This window comes from Trachemys scripta, chromosome 11, assembly GCF_013100865.1.
Source record: "Trachemys scripta elegans isolate TJP31775 chromosome 11, CAS_Tse_1.0, whole genome shotgun sequence".
NCBI lineage: Eukaryota > Metazoa > Chordata > Testudines > Emydidae > Trachemys > Trachemys scripta.
The window spans coordinates 55163383-55181312 of record NC_048308.1 but is presented as its reverse complement, the minus strand read 5'-3'; positions in this window follow the sequence as shown (position 1 = coordinate 55181312).

Sequence of the window (17930 nt, the reverse complement as noted above, 5' to 3'; positions counted from 1 at the left end):
GACAGCACTGGATGTGCATTTTGCTTTACAGGTGAATATCTTTTCTAACCGCAAGGCATGGTACTGGATTGTTATCATTTCTTTTCAACATGTTGTGATCAAAATCTCTCTTCCTGAAGACATGAGGGGTGAATTTTCAAGGGAGTCCATAGTGGGAAGGACTGCTGCTACTACAGCATTAAATGTTCTTTTAACCTCATTTCCGGTTCATGCTGATGAATCAATACACCGTTACTTGCAGCGGTGTTCTCACTGTGACTCTGCAAGCAGCGCCCTATTATTGCCTAGGCCGACAAGGCCTAGGCCTAGGGCAGCAAATTTGCAGGGGCGGAAGCTCCCCTCCCCTCCCCTCCGCGCCCCGCCCCCCTGCTCCAGCTCAGCTCCGCCCTCTCAGCAAGCCCGCCACCGCCTCCTGTTTCTCTCCCCTCCCAGCGCTTGCGCCGCGAAACAGCTGTTTCGCGGGGCAGGGAGGGAGGGGGAAGGAGGGGGAACACCGCGCGCTGGGGGGAGAGGCGGGGCCGGGGGCGGGGATTTGGGGAAGGGATCCAATAGGGGAAGGGAGGGGGCGGAGTTGGGGCGGAGACTCCGGGGAGGGGGTTGGAATGGGGGCGGGAAAAGGGCGGCAAAATTATTAATCCGCCACTGTGTGCAAGTGGAAGTTTAAAGTCCCAGGTCCCAGCCCCCTCCCCCCCCCCTATTTTTTATTCGAATGGACAAGGCTGGGTGGCAGATATTACTGAGCAAATGATGGGTGTTTTGACTGCCCGTGCAATCACTGTATCACAAGCCTGTAACGTGTAGCTTTGTAAAGCACTTGGAGTATCTTGAGTCTGATCAATGCTGTGTAAAGCTGTATTATGTTGGAGCTGCTTTTGTCCAAAAGAGAACTAGCTTTTGACACAGAGCACTGGAGCTGTCCAACCCCCTTCAAAGCTGAATGCACCCTGAATTGCTACAGAGATGACTGGCAGCAAGAACAGTCATTAACTGCTGCAGTGAAGGGGGGTACTTAACCTGCCTACCAGCACATACAATTATTTCTGCCACGGCTACCTTGGAAAATGCACTTGTCAGTTAAATACATTCAAAAATTCTTTGTAGACCAGGCAAAAGGCAGACCAAATCCAGGTACCAAACCGTCATAGCTAAGCTGATCCACATAGAACTATACAGCAAGAGGAGTGAAGGGTGACGATCTGAATGTTGTGAAACAGTTTATTTGGTGGCAGTGCCTTAAATCCTGCTGTAGAAGGGGATTCCCAGATGAAAGACCTGACGTGGAGAAAGCCAGTATCTGTTCTCATTTGCCAGTAGCTTTTTCCAAACAAAACAGAGTGGGAAGTTGCTATGAAGAGAAAGGTACATGGGCGGGGGGAGGGTGAGAAATAGGTAATCCCTTCTGCTCCCTGGAGTAGCAATAAGCCCTAGAGAACCTCAAAGTACTATACCAAAGAATAAAATGAGCTTGTTTTGTCTAGTATCCACCCCACTCAGTTCTTGACAGTTTGAGACTTGGATTTTATTCTGTTCATACAGATGGCCCCAGTCCCCTTGCCTCTGCATGGATCCCTGAGGAGCCAAGTTTCAAATTGGGCTCCATGACCTATCTCATGGAGTGGCAAATCCTGCCTTCCTGACAAAGATCTCAGTGCAAATATTTATCCTTTCCCTTTTCCCCCCCTGGCTCCCAATATTAGGAATGATGATTTGGGCCCATAAGAATACTTTAGCACTTTGTAGTCACAGATCTCAAGGTGCTTTACCAAGGTACGTATCATTACAATGCACTATAAATGCCCTGGCACTACCAGCCGAAACGAAACCCTTATATTTAAAATACAAATCCATATTCTTATTTTAGAAATGTGTATTTTCTGCTTAGAATCGGAGCACCAGCTGAGGGACAGGCCACTTCCTGGAAGTCAGTGACCAGTTGGAGTTAGAAGTGGGCTGTGGTACCTGAGGCCATCAACTCTCTTAGCAGGTATTAAGTTCCCAGGAAATTTCCTGGCTTCAAGTCTGTTGCTTAACTGATATTGCTGCCTTCAGTGTGAGTTGGTATTTCTCAGGCATCCTCTTTTTGTATATTCAAAATACATAGAGCTGGTTGGGAATTTTTCATCAAAATGATTAATTTTTTTGACAAAAAATGCAGTTTCCACAAAATGTTTTTCTGTGAAGAAACGTTGGGGTTTTTTTGTTTGTTTGTTTTTTTTGTACACTTCGATTTTTACAGTGGGAAAATCAAAACAAAGTGTTTTGTTTCAGGTGCAGTCGGTTCAAATAGGAATGTTTTGGTCTGTCAAACTCAATTGAAACATTTTGTTTAACATCCAACTAACCTGAATCTGTCTACCTGAGCTGTTGCAGTGCCTCATGAGAGTCAGAGTTCAGGTGCCTGATGCCTCCATTCTCCTCTATGAACTGGGCTCCTTACCTGGACTACATCTCCCGTTTTTCACCATGACTTCCCCTCTAGTGGAACCACCAGGGTGCATCATGGGAGTCCCATGGCTGATGTGCTATCATGAGGCACTGCAGCAGCTGAGGCATTCTCAGCCCAATATCAAACGGAGCCGAAATGGAACGTTCTGTCACAGCTGAATCAAAGATTGTCAGTACAATTTGTTCTGCAAACAATTTTTTTTCCTATTTTTCAACTTTTCATCCCAAATTGGGGGAAAATGCTGAAATATTGGAATTTCTTAAGAGACTTTGCACTATGAAATGAAGTATGCAAGTTCTGATCCATGGTTTGGATCATAGAACTGCTCCCTGTTACACTGCTATAAATCCAGTGTCTTGTAACTATATTAATTTACTCTAATGGAATTACTCTAGATTTACACCAGCGTGAATGAGATCAGTATTTGGCCCTTTATGTCTATGTTCAGCTAATAAAAGTCATATGAGGGTCTCACTAAATATTTGGCAAATCCAGCAAAACAAGCCCAATAAACTATGCAGGACATAGTTTAATTTCCTCCACCAGCATCTGGGTTCAGCATTATAATTAGCAGCAGATTTCCTCGGGATATAGCAAACCAAGATGTTTATGCTGAATAGCTGTTAGTTAGAGGAGAAAAAAGAGAGGGACTTATATTAATGGAATCAGTCCATATTTTTAGCACAGGTCCTTAGCAGCTAGGGACAGTTTTTTAAAGGTATTAAGGCACCTAAAGTTGCAGGTGGGCTCGTATTGGGATCTTCAAAACCACCTAGGCACTTTTTGAATATCCCAGTAGGAGCCAATCTGCAACTTCAGATGTCTTCAAACATTTAAAAATCTGCCCCTCCTATTTGTTGCTTTTCCTGCAAGAACCCTCTCTTCTGATTCCGCAACATATGGGTTAAACCAACTTGCTTAGATGTATCTCCTAATTTGGCCCTTAGACTTTACCTTTCTTTTTTCTGCATCTTGAATGCACCTCAAAGAGTTTGGAATGTGGATTCCCTCTGACAATCATCAAAACATTTGGATACATATCCAAAGCTGACCTAGCAAACTTGGGTAAGGTATATCATGAGAACTGGCTTCCTCGTGGTATTTTGAGACATGCATTTCCAATCATGGCTGGAAATGAGCCAGGGGGAAATTATTCAGACATCTCAGAATCTGAGAAGGTTTAGTTTGGTTTCTGCTGTAGAAATGGACAATGGTCTGGGTGTGAGAATGACAGAGGAAGCTTGCATCTTTCTTGAATCCAGTTTGTTCCCCCATGATGAAAATATAGCCCTATGTCCATGTGGAATGAACATTCTGTAGTTTGATCTTTTCTCAGAATATATTTGAGTCCTAGTGGATGCATTAGGGGGCTAGATCTCAGGTAATGGCAAAGGAAGGTTTTGTTCACTTCTAATTTAGAGATTAGCAATATCAGCCAGGATAAAAAGTTCAGTATACTAGTGTAGTGAAAATGTGCCTGCCCTCTGTACTGAAACCTTTCAAGCATGCATTCCGGTGTTATTAGTTAAATGATCATTCTAATTACTGCTTAACATTTTCTCAAACTGTGCCAGAAAGAGGATTGCTTTCCATTTTGCACAGCGTTAGTGGTGCTGCCTACGGAAAGTAGTTTCCAACATCTCTTGTTCTGAGCGTGCCCCCAACCTGCCCTAGTAACATAGACAATCTCTCATGTTTTCCTTGTTGAGGGTGTATAGAAGGTACTTAATGAGCTGTCAATGCTAATTACACATATGGAAAAGAGTACAGGTTACATGCAGTAGGACCTTATAATGTGGCCCCAAAACTCTATCCACTTCCTAGAAATTTATAATTACTGCCTGATAAAACAAAATCTGCCCTTAACTACATTCTCTGTGACCCCCACTGAAATTAGCAATGGAGTCAAGCCCCAACATTCAGATCCAAATCTGGATGTTGGTCATCCCAAAGGTCAGGGTATTTGCTTTGAGGATTTTTGTTCACCCCATTATAAAGATAAGAACTTTCATTTTGTACTATGATAATTTTGGCCCCAGTTCTGAGTGCCACTCGTGGAATGGGGTCCAAGTTTACCTTTAATTGAAATCAGTGGGCTTTATATGGATGTAAATTATGTCCGAATATAGCCAGATTTCTGCAGTTAAAGCATGATCCAAAGACAGACTTTGCATAAAACAAACTGCCATGGTCTTTTGTTAAAAGGTATTAATATTTCATTCACTTATTTCTAAATTTCCTGAAAGTCCATCACTTTTTGAAATTAGGAGAGCGCAGTGACTGATCCCATCAATCAGCTTGTTATGATCTAGTATTGCTCTGAAACAAGTTATAATAAAGTTCTATTCTATCTGAAATATCTCTAGCTCAGGCTTTTGGATGGTATGTTGTTAATACACGGATCTACAGAAACTCATCAGTAAACTCGTGCAATATGAACAAGGATCTAACTGGTTTCTTTCCTATAGCGTATCTGCAAGAAAAGCTTGTGATAGAAGCAGAACAGTGTTTTGTTAGTTAAAACATTTTGATTTAATCCCCGCATTTTCCAGAATACAACCCAACTAAATGTTCAGGAAAACATGTCTCTCTCTGTGTATATAGCTGCAGTTTCCATAGGATTAATGTTCAGATTATTTAACAAATAATCCTTGAGCATTTCTTAGTGATTTATCACATGCTTTTCAGATTTTAAACCCAAGGGCCAGATCCTCAACTGGTGTAAATTGAAGTAGCTCCACAATAGAAAGATGCTGATTTTCATGAGCTGAAGATCTGGCTGATAGCGTTAAAATGGCTGGTTAATCCAATAAAGTGTAATAGAAACAAATGTAGGTTGGGGATGTTTTCAATTCGTAGCCTGTTGTTGCTGTTCTATTTATAGATAGCTGTCTGTTTCTAATGGCTGTTTAAGAAGCTGAATACCCTTTGATTATTTTCTAATTACTGAGTCACTGAGAAGTTTGGTGGCGCATTTCGGTTTGTGCAGTGTCTGGAGTTCTGAGATTCCTTTGGTTCTTGCCAGTCTGGCTTGAGCATACAGTACAAATCAAAGGCTCTGCAAAAGGATTGGCGTGTGGCCCATGTCTTAACAGCAAGGTCATCTCATGGGGCCCTGTCCCCACCCATTCGCGATGGTGTGATATCCCAGTGGCAATGACAATTGTTTGTGCGTTGCTAGACTAGTTCCTCCAGGTTTCCAGTTGCTCCCGCAGGTGTCTAAGCTGAGCATGGCAATGAAGAGCCTAGACCTTGTAGAAGCAACTGGTGACTGGGAGAAGGCATGCTTTGTGGACTAGCAGCAAGTGTTTTGTGTGTCCATAAACCACAGAATGAGAATCGCTGGGTTTCATAATAAACTTGCCTAGCTTGTTGATGAATGAAGGTCAGTTCTGCATGTGAGTTACCCTACTGGGTACAAGACAAAATTCATCTCTTTACTGGGGGGTTTCTGAATGGAGTATAGTTGTATTCTGGCTTTTAGGAGGAAAGTCTTTTGTTTAATTCTTCCAATATTAAATACTGCATGATTTGGATTTGTACATGGGCCAGGGACACTGTCAAGGAGATATTTTTAAAACCTCAAAAATAAATGAAAACAAAACTTTCATTGTACAGGATTTTTGGAAGAAATAACATTGATTTAATTAACTACTCTTCCCGGGTGTGGTTTTTTTTTTTAAATTTTTTGTATTTTTTATTAATGTGTGCTTCACCATGCTGCACTCAAGCCTTTGCTAAGTAATATTATTGCTTCAGGTTATGCCTCTCCCTCCTGCTTTGTTACTCAGTGAATTACCGGTATGTCTGAAATCAGATCAGAAGCTTTTATGTCAAGAACTTTGGGTGAAATCTTCATCCCACTGAAGTTGATGGAAATTTTGCCACTGACTTCAGTGGACCCAGGATTTCCCCTTTTATCTTCTCACAGTATTTGTACTATGGCCTCTAGCACACTTTGGGGCACTGTAAAATAATATTAGAAGTCAACACTAAGCTCTGTGGGTGAATGGGTTGGGCTGGGGATGTGAGGTCACACCCCATACCCACCAGTCATGTTCCTTTGGGGCCATAGCAGCACTACCAGCTGCTCTGGTCAGCCCCCTCCTTGTGCTACTTCGGTCTGCCTGCTTTGGGTACGTCTACATTGCAACTGGGAGTGCGCTTCCCATTGTGAATAGACAGACTTGATCTAGCTGTGTGTGAACTAGTGAACTAAAAATAGCAGAGCAGCTGGGGTGGCACAGGCGGCAGCTTGTGCTAGCCACCTGAGTACAAACCCACGAAACCCCCTGGGTAACTACTACCTGGGTACCAGGAAGGAGCCCCGTGTGTTCTTTCCCCCTGGTGCAAGGCGAGCCACAATTGCGCCATTTGAATGTAACTTCATCTTTTCTGCTTTCTCTTTCTCTCTGTGGTGCAAAAATAGTCTCCACAACACATTTATATCCTCCAGGAAAGAGAACATGTGGACAATGTTACAAAACTCCAGGTGGGAGCTGTGGCTGTCATACAGAAAGGACATATGTAAAAGTTATCAAATATATACAGACGTGTTTGAAGGAGAAAGGTGTGATTTCAGAGAAAATTATCCTCCATACCTTGAGACAAATAAGAAGCCAGCCTGCCTGTGCCTATCAGGGGCCCTCACAGTAGTGCGTTAGCTAGGGTCAATCCTGCAGGTCTTTGCACAGGGCAAAGGAGACCCAGTAAAGATGTGGCTCTCCTGCACAGGTAGGAGTATTGCTATGTGCAAGCACAACTGAGGATAACTGCTAGCTGTAGCTAGCTGCACATGGCGATAGTAACCCCCAAACCCACTGTGAGCCTGCTCCCATAATACCTGATCCAAGGGATCCAAGTTGTAGTTCAGATGTTCACATTCTCCTCCATGGACTAGGCTATCTGGCTGGACTACCTCTCTCATGACATACCCATTCACCTCCCAAGAGGGCAGGGGGGAGTGGAGCATCGTGGGAAATGTGGTTCAGGTCTCTTATGCGCCTATTCTCCTTTGTGGGCTGGACTACAGCTCCCATAAAGCTCTTTATAGCACCAGTTTGAATAAAACATGTTGGTGTTTGGGCCAATTTTTTTTAAATTTTTTTTGGCCAAACTATTTCACTGAAAAGTCAAAATTTTCCATGGGGGAAAAATATCTATTTTATGACCAGCTGGGGGCCTGATTTGTTGACTTGCTCTAATCCCCACTGTGTCAGGGATTTTTTGATTGCAGCATCCTTTGTCCCTATTTGGTATCAAAGTCCTCCACTTTCACCTTCCTATGGCCTATAATCAGATCCAGATCCAGTAATTGGCAAAACTTCCATTTACTTCAATGGGAACTAGATCAGGCCCTTAATTTGCCTTGTTCTGTCCTCAGGGAAGATTTCATCCTTTTCAGCACAAATTTTGACTCATTTCAGTTACTTACATGTCTGCATGCTGGGGGAATGAGCTGGTCCCCTTAAACAAAATCTGACAGAAGGTGTCTGGAAAACGGGGAACCCACAAGGAAAAATGACACATAGGTACTCGACTGAACAGATGAAGTGAGTTGTTATAGCAACATGAGTTCTAAAAACAGTAGAGAAAACCGACGTGGTGCCACTCCTACTGAAGGATTCACACGACTGCTATCGAAATTCTAACATTGAGGAAACACCTTTCTCCTATTATTTTTAAATTCAGTGCACATACGCTTCCTCAGCAAAATCTGTGTAAATCATCCTGTCTATTAAAGAGACAAGCTCTTTCAAATGTTCTGAAAAAGCTCATATTATGACTTGTCAAAAAAAATAGTGGAAAAAAAAATGGATTTCAATTCACATACAATACTTGAAAGCCTTCCAGCAGAAATGTAAGTGCTCTGATTCAGAGTATGTGTAGGGCGTAACTGGCACGGAGGGACACCAAGGTGACAGCATGCAGTTGTAACATCAAACTGGTAACATTTATCAGCTTCATGTACTTATATGGGAAATAATGACTCCTCAGATACTGGATCTGTCTATTGGTATCTGGAGAAGCACTATTCATTATTAAACGTAGGAGGAGGTTTCAAGAATGTGTAGTTGAAATGTTTAATGGCAAAAAAGGCTGCTATATACTGAAATGCTTAGTAGACACCACTGGTCTGAAGAAGGCTTTCTTATTAGGTACCTGATCTAAAGCCTATTGATGCCCATGAGCATCTTTCCATTGACACTAATGGGCTTTGGCTCAGGCCCCAAAATACTTGTGCATGAAAAATTGTTTGGAGATCTTCATCTGTTCCCATTTTATTTAAATGATTGTGTGTTAGTACAGCATGAAGTATAATAAGGCCTGAGGTCCTGTCTGAAAAATGGGAATCTAAGCTCCAGACTTTTTTTTTTTTAAACAGTTTAATGGTAGGGCTTTTCTTGCTGGGTTATTTGCACCAAAGATAATCTATCCAATGACATCCTGGGTAAGCAACTCCTCAGGATGTCATGTGGTGAGATAGGAGTGAGTCACAAATATTTGCAAGATGAAGATCATTCCTTAAGTAAGGGCCAAATCCTGGGAATGGAGCAAGCCCCTGTACAAAGACTCCTGGCAAAAACCTCTGAGCAGTGTGAGGGAATCCTCAGCTTTCCTCAGCCAGGCTGCTGGAGAAGCTATGATGCAAGCACTACAAAAGGCCATTAATTAGTATTGCAAGAGTTCCTAGAGGCACAAAAAAGTACTCCGTGATCATTCAAAGTTAGAGCTCCACAATCAATAACAAGGTTTGAAAATGCAACAGTTAAGGTCCTAAGAGCAGTATTATCTCAGTCACGTAGCACATCCTGTATGTCTACACCCCACATTTTCTAACGTACAGGATTAAGCTCCAAGATTCAACAGGAATGGAAAGTCCAACGCCTACAGCATTTTCAAAGCCCCAAAGCTAGAATGCTGCTGTCTGAACCAGGGCCGGCTCTGGCTTTTTTGCCGCCCCAGGCAAAAAAGCCTCCGGCCGCCCCCCCCCCCCCAGCGCGGCAGGGGAGGGCGGCCGGGGCCCCGGGGGGAGGGCGGCGAGCCCCGGTCGGGGCTCCGCTCTCCCCGGTGGCCAGAGCGCCGGGGGGAGGGTGGCGAGCCCCGGTCGGTGCTCCGCTCTCCTCGGCGGCGAGCCCCGGCCGGGGGTCTGCTCTCCCCGGCGGCCGGGGGGAGGGCACTGGGGGGAGAGGGCGGCCGGAGTCCTGGGAGGAGGGCGGAGTGCCCGGCCGGGGCTCCGCTCTCCCCGGCGGCCGGAGCCGGAGCACCGCACCTCGCCGCCCCCCCTCCAGGTGCCGCCCCAAGCACAAGCTTGGTGGGCTGGTGCCTGGAGCCGGCCCTGGTCTGAACTGTAGCTTTAGAACTTCCTGACTTTTTGATGTTTTGTCTACACTGCTTTTTATTGTCTTACTGTGACATATTTTACCCTGTTTTTATTTATGTATTTATTTATTTTTTAAAGAATGGAAAAGGGGATGCATGAGCTTAATAACTGGTATTTAAGTGGTCCCACTTAGCCTGTCGGGGTGATATCTTAGGCCCTGCTCCTGTACTTGCATGAAGGCACAGAAGGAAATGAGGTTCCAGGGGTCAGACAATAGCCTGGGATGAAGGAAACCGAGGTTCAATTCTCTGCTTCACCAAAGACCTTCTGTGTGACCTTGGGCAAGTTATTTAGGCTACCTCCACATTATGAGTGTGATTCCCAGCTGTGGTTCCCAGCTCATGTAGACATCTCTCCTGTGAGCTAGTGTGCTAAAATTAGTAGTGTAGCTGTGGTTGTGTGGGATCATAGCTGTGCCCAACCTCACTAGTGAGTTGTGAGGATAAAACACCTTCAGAATTGTGAGGTGCTCAGATACTGTGGTAATAGGGGCTATCGAAGTACTTCAGATTAGAGCACTGGTGCCCTCAGTAGGGTTCTGTGTGGGCACAGAGATCTCTCTCTGTGTGGAGCTCATTGCAGAGATGAGCTCATATTGGGTAGAGCTCGTCAGGAATTTTTTGACAAAACAATTTTTATGTTGGAAAATGCTGATTCATCAAGCTAAACTTTTTGGTGGGAAAGGGTCAATTTAAACGAATTTTTCAACTTGAATTTTTTTTTGAAAAGTTTCAGAATTCTCACAATGTTTTGTTTCAGCATTTTCTGGAAAGGAAGTCCAGATTTTCATTCAGATGATGTTTTGTATTGAAATTTAAGACAATTATAGTGTTAAAAAAAGATCAAATTTGAAAATAAATATTTCAAAATTATTGAAACAAAACATATCAATTGATCCAAACTGATTTTTTTTTATTTTCAATTCACAAACATTTTCAAGATTTTGACTCCCCCCCCCCCCAATTTAAGATGGGAAAATATTTTGAAATCTTAATTTTTTGTGTGTGGGATAATACTACGTTGCTCTTATACAGCACTTTTTTCATCAGTAGTTCTCAAAGTGTTTTACAAAGGAAGGTCATTGTCATTTTATGGATTGGGAAGTTGAAGTACAGAGAATTGCTTAAGTTTCCTAGCAGCCAATTAGCAGAGCCAGGAATAGAACCCAGGTTTCCAGTCCAATGCTCTGTTGTCTAAATCACGCTGCTTCTCACTTAATACTGTACTAAGTTGAACAGGTTAAGAGATGGTTGAGTTCCTACTCTTACTGCTCCAATCAGTCTTCTATGAGGTTGGGTCCATAAAGCAGCAACACATCGGCTAACAGTGTGACAGCTGATCTTTGCAACTGAGAAAAGACATTTTTCTATAAAATGAAAAGCATAGAATTTGCTAAATGCAGCTGTAAGTGTGGAGAGAAAATCACAGGGCACATGATTTTGGTTTTGCCTGTGATGTTTTCCTGTTCCAAATGCAAAGGAAAGATTGGTTGGTTGGTTTGATGGACGTTGGTATTTGTAACTGAAACAGTTACAATCCCCCTTTTGTACCAGCAGACTCTGGCCTTGTCAGGATGGGCAGAGAAAACTGGCAGAAATGTCTGAGGGGGTGTGAGGTAGGTTAGGCTGCTAAAAGTGGTTAGCAGATGCCTACACAACATGTCCAGAAGTGTCTTTTCAGTGGTTTAGAACTCCCCCACCCCCTATTTCCCAGTCCCACCCACCAAATATTACTTCTCTGCAAGGACTCTGTCCATGGCAGGTTTCAGCTGTTTTTGCATAGCCTTGTTTTTGTGTGTGTTAAAGCCGGGTTAGATATTTCCCATCCCACTCTTCTGTAACCCAGAAATGACTGAAGGGATTTTGCTTAAACATCCCCTAATAATAATAATAGTAATAATAGTTCATGATTCATCTTCAGACAGAAACCAACTATGGAAACCAGTAACCCCCAAAGGCAAATATTTCTGAAAGTTACGAGCAGGAGAAAAATGAAGTTATAGGTATAGTGCAAATGGTTTTGTAACCTTAATGGCATGTTACTAACAACCTGCTTAAAATATATATTTATTTCTATTTTTAAAAAAAACTTAGAAATATAGTTGAGGGAGGCTGGAGGAATATATTCCTAGCTGTGAACAGGTTGAATAGGAATATTTGGGAGGTGAAGAGACTTGGCTTTGTTTTTTGTTTAAAAAAAAAAAATAGAAAAAGCAAACCAAGTGCTGTAGTTCTAGATTTATTGGTGTAAGCCTAGCCCCTAGTGGACAGCAGTCCATGGTACAAACCCAAACACAGGGCTAGCATAGGTACACCTTTGAACAGCTGTCAGGTTACATTCCAAGGGGCTGGAGACAAAATCGGTTTTAGGACAGATTCATCAGCAAATGGAACCGTTGTGGTGTTAGTTGGTGTAGTTATGGTAAAAGTTAGCTAGCAGCTTCTGTAAAGTCTCTAAATGAAATTCTACCCCAAAGCCTTTGCTCTTGTATTCTATCATGAATGTCCGAGAAGCTCTTCTTCCTGGTCTTATCTGTCACACTGAATGGTATTTGTGTTGGGCTCACCACTCCTCCCCCTAGAATTCCGTGTCAAGGATTCTAGGGGAAAGAAGAGAACCAAAGTCTCTCACTTATGCAAAAACACAGATGGCGTCGTTTGTAATGAAACAAACTGGTGTGGACAAGGGTTCAGCAGCTAAAGGCTTATCTAGAAAGTAAGATCAGAGTGAGGGAGTTAGAGCTGTCCATTTAGTGGAGAATCCTGCCATTTCCTCCCACGTCAGCCTGTCAAGGTTCAGTAGAACCCTTGTGTTTCTGCTACTTGGGGGATGTAGGCTTTTTGGACTGCACATGGGAGATTCACACTACTAGCAGCTCCTACTCCCACAGTGTTTAGTGATCAGGAAAGGTAGGCTGAGGGCCCTGCTGCTCTGCAGATCTACCATCCCCAGCAACAGGGGAAGCTGTTGCAGCCTCAAGCTTGATGGAGCGGCTGTGCTGCCTCAGGGGAGCCGGATTCCATCCACAATCATGCAGGATATGATCCGTGAAAGCCAAATCAGAGTACGCTCGTTGTGGCTGGAGTTCTAAGTCCATTTCCTACAGGAGAGTCGACAATAACTTTTTTCTCATCCTTCTGCTCAATAGGCAAGTGGGAACACCCAGTTGACCACATCACCTCCTAGATGAAAGGACAGGACAGCATGTACTGATACAAATATGTTAAGACAACAGCAGTGGTTAAATTTTATTCATTGGTCCTACAAGGTTCTGAGCATTCCCAGCTCCTGTGGCTTTCCATGGTTGTTAGGAGGGCTCAGCACCTTTCCGGATTGTGAGGTCCAATATTTTTAGGTGGAAGCCACTTTTAGTTTCCCGCCAGAGGCTTCCTTTAAATGAAGCCCTTCCTTCAGCCAGCCACCAGAGCATCAGCCCTGCCATCGCACTTCCACTGCCCAGAAGGACAGCAGGCATTTCAGAGCCTGTGATCAGAGGACACTAGCTCTGCGGAGGCTTCCACAACGGCTGTATGAAGCCATGTGTTCAGGGTAGGAGAGGAGCAAGGCTTGTGGAGCTGCCTCTACATCAATCCACTAGTAATTATCCCTAGCGTGGGTGGAGGAGTGGCACAAGGGCTGGGCAGGCTAAAATTAAGCCAGGAATAGCAACCAAGAATCAGCATGGAAAGGAGAGTCCATCTCCCTTGCCCCTGCAGAGGTCTGCGTATCCAGCACACCATGTCACTGGAGATGATGATGAAATCTTCTAATCTCAATGAAAAAAAAGGGGGGTGTGATTCTGATTAAAATGTTTGCAAAAAATAACATGCCCCATTGCTGAATCGCCCCCAGCTGGGCCCAGGCTTTGTCCCTGTGCTCGCTGAACACTCTTCTGAGCCGCCTTTGAAAATAATTAGTGGCACAGGCTTTGAAAATCAAGTTTAACTTTTCTTTAAAAAAAAATAAAAATTCCCCCCTAGTACCAAACGCGATTAAAACATAGCATGGATTAATTGCTCTGCCAAATGTCATTCCTAGAAATCAAATCTGTTTTGTGACATATGAGTGAGTGTCTGAATACTCCAAAGCCATTAAAAATATCTGCATAATTTTAAAAGCTGCTAAATGTTGTTTTCTCTTTCTTTTTCATGTGTGTACAGTATGCTATTTTACTCCTGTTATGAGAAGTTGAATGGCAAGTTTCAGCCAAATGCAATTTTTTTACACCATAGTCATAAAATCTTGACAACGGAGTTCACAGTAGAAATGCCACTAGGTTTTAAATTCACAATTTGGCATCCCTGATCCATCTTTGCCAGGTGAAACTCCTGATTTTCTTGGGATTTTTGCCTGAGTATGGCTGCAAAATTTAGGCTGAAGTATTCATTTGTTTAGATCTTTAGTACCCTAACCCAAAGTATAGAGTGCAAAGAATAAAGTCCACAAAATACATACTGAATTGCATACACAATATCTCAGTAGCACTTGCCCAGCATCATAACCCCCTCCCCCGATGACCTGTATCTCACAACTAGAGCATGTCCAAAATTGTCTGGTGGTGGCACACATGTCCATCGGACAATGCTGATACAACCGAGCTGAAATGTTTCATGGCCACGTGTCGATTCCATTGAAATGTTCGCCGGAAACCAGGTAGGTAGGCTTGACAGTTCCTGCCAGCTTGTCCACCCACCCGACTCCTCGGCAGGCCACCTCGCTGAGAGCCCGGGAGCTGGCGCTCAGGGGAGGTTCCTCCTCAGCCTCATGCACTTGTCTGCAGCTCCCTAGCAGTCAGCCAGGTGGGCTGCTGTGGAGTCAGGGCTCACGCACTCCATACGTAGCCAGCTCCCTGACTTCATGGGTAGCTGGCTCCACAGGCTGCCCAACTGCACAGATAGCAGCCTCTCCAACACCTTGGGTTGCCTAGGGAGCCCACGGTCTTCTTATCATCCCTAATTGCATATGGGGAAACTGTGGCAGACAACTTGGACTATTAAGCCATGGCCTGTAGTGCAGAGTGCGATAGTCTACACTAAAGCAGAAATACCCAGGAGGAATTCTGGGTATGGTAGGAGGCTCCGCTCTACCTTCCATGACTGCACTGCTGTGAAGGGGTATTAATAGAGCCACTGCCCTGCCCTTTAAGCAGCCAGCACAAATACTAGTGCTAGAGGAGACTTTGTGCTCTGTAATGTGGCAGACTTTGGGGGTTTGTTGGGGCTCCAAATATTAAGTAGATTTGGGTAACTTACTTAGAAAGGACTCTGAGAAATGTACTTTCTAAAATTGAATTTGTTAAATGAATGCACCTTGCTGACCGGGAGAGTCATCGGACACTAGTTAGTTAGCAGTCTTCAGTGCCACGATCCAGAACCTCTTCTGTGGGGGATAAGGTCAAAATCCCCCTTTTAATCACCTGCTTGGCCCTAGCGTTTGTAACCCAGCAGTGTATTGCACTCATTATCAGGGTCTGACAGTCTCTCTTCCTGTGTGCAAGAGAGAGCATTTCTTTCACCCTTTTTCTGCTTAAATTTTGAGCATTCCAGCCAGCAGCTTCAAAAACTACAGCTGGTAGAAATTTCTGGACCAAAGACTGGCTCTGTGTGTACAAATATTGCTTTTGTCGAAAAATAATAATTTGGATTTTTTAATGAAAAAAATTGACTTTTTTTGTTGAAAATTTTCATTTCACAGGTTTTAATTTACTTTTATTGCAAATTGAATTTTTCATTTTGTTTTGGAAGCCACTGTCAACTTCTGGAACCACAACAAAAGGCTGATTTCAATTTGAAAGAAAATGATTGAAGTTTTTCATTTTGATTTTTTTAATCAAAAATCAGTTTTTTTCATAGAAGAACATTAAAAATTGTATTTCCATCAAAAATGAACCTTATGCTGGACCGTGGTCAGAATGTGATAACTAGCTGAGTCACTGGTGTAGTATGGGTCTTGGACAATGTAGTATATGATTTAGGGCAACTGGAGGTCAAATGCATAAATGATAAAATATATTAATCCGATAAATGGGGAATAAAAACATATCCAACATGGTTTCAAGTTTCTAAAAGTTCACACACCTATGACATTAGCTCTGACTTGCACGTCTCTATGAGGGGGCTAGGAGGTAAAGTTTTTGTTAAGCCTTAGCTAGATCATTTCCCCTTCTGCTGCAGGATTTTCCTATAGCAGAATACTGCACCTGTGAATCTTTAAATTAGCCACAACTGGGGTGGTTGGGGCCTAATAGCAGGCAGTTACCAGGAAGAAGACTGCCGGCGAGAAGGAACACTTCTTATCTTCCCATCAGGTAAGAGCCTCTGCTTTCACAGGGAGGTGTTTTTTCTCCCCACCCAAGTTTAGATGATTTGGAGTTGTGCTGCACAAATGAATCTTTCATTTAGAGAGAGGGGGGAAAAAACCACAACACCTGCTTTCCTTCTGTTCTGGGAGCGGCTTGAAAAGCAAGAAACTGATCGTGAACAACCTTCCACACCCCATTTGTACTCTGTTCTCTCACACACACCCCGTGTGCGAAGGAAGCCTTGGTGCAGACAAGGAACGGCAATTAAAAGTGGAACGTCTCTAGGGTTTGGGAGAGCAGAGGAATGAGCGCCTGCCCGCCCACACCAGAAGCTTTGCTTTCAGGGATCTCTAGTTTCCTTCCAACATGGTAGCTGCAGACTGCCTTTCTTGCAGCTCCTTGAGAATCTTTCTTCCCTAGACCCCCAGCTGAGAAGAAACAGTCTCTTAAACAGAGAAACCACCCTGATGCAGTAGCCTTATTCTCCTGAGTTGGAGTGTGTCCCTTTTATGATGGGTGTTCTGGCCACTGGAAATACAATAATTACCCATTAGCTCTGGTGTATCAAGGCAGTCCAGATTTAGGGTGCCCACTGTATGCCTTAATTTCTTTTCACGGTGCTCCTTCACTGGGTTACAGAAGACTGCAAGCAGATGCCTGAAGGCCTGTCTCACCTTTCCACCTTTGTTCTGGGAGGGTATCCTATCAATTCCTGTATGCAGAGGCTCTTGGTAACAAGGAGATAGCATTGTCTGGGGTATCCATGGAACGTTCCTGGCTTGTAGACAGTAAGAAATGGAACTCTCAAGGTTTATTTGGTTTATACAGGCTATGGGTACTCCTGTACCCAACAAAGGGTGAGCGAGACAAGGTAGGTGAGGTAATATCTTTTATTAAACCAACTTCTGTGGAAGGCACAAGTTTTGACTTGTTATAAATGGTTTTAATACTCAGAATACTGGAATTATAGTTGCAGAATCTAGTGCAATGGTGCACTTTCTAGTGGAGGGTGAGTCCCATATAATTCAATTCCTAACCTGCATGTCAGACTCTGAAATAAAAAATGGATGCATTTACCCATCTCCCTTCTCCTCCTCTCCAAACCACAAGCAAAAAAGCACATAGCGATTTAGTCTTTTTAAGACGTCTTTACTCCTTGGGTTAGCCAGGAGTCGGACCTATTCTGTCTCCTCTGTGCTACTCAAAGCCGCGTATCCATCTGGCTGAGGCTTTTCCCAGTGCTGGGGAATCCAGATGGCATAAAGCTGGTACAGCAGACACAGGGCTAGCCTTCTAGTGTCTGTGTAGGGAGCGTGATGCAGACCGTGGCTGGTGGTCCCTGAAGGGTTGTTATAGCCATGTGCAATCTAGGGTAGCCCTATGCCTGGCCCAGAATCAGTTTGGGGGAATATAAAGGTGTTGTAAAGGCACCTTTGTTCATCCCCTCTAAGTCTTGTGCCAAGCAAAGATCAGTCAAACTGAAGGATTGAGCCCTTTTTTCTTAACTTTCCTTAGCCCGCAGGTAGCATCCTTCCTGTCTTCTCCAAGCATAAGTGCTTCTGAACCCTATGAAATAATTCAGGTCAAGAAAACCAGGGGCATCCAGCTGAATTCATTTAACATCTTCCTCCATGGGATGGGAGGAGGGAATAAGCAACATGTTAATGAAATCTTCATCTGATGCTACATTCATATGTGTTGCAAATTGCAGTGCAGATAGAAAAATAATGCAAAGGAACCTAGTGAGAGTACCAGAAACATGGAAAGATGAAGATAAAGTGAGATTCAGCTTGGAGAAG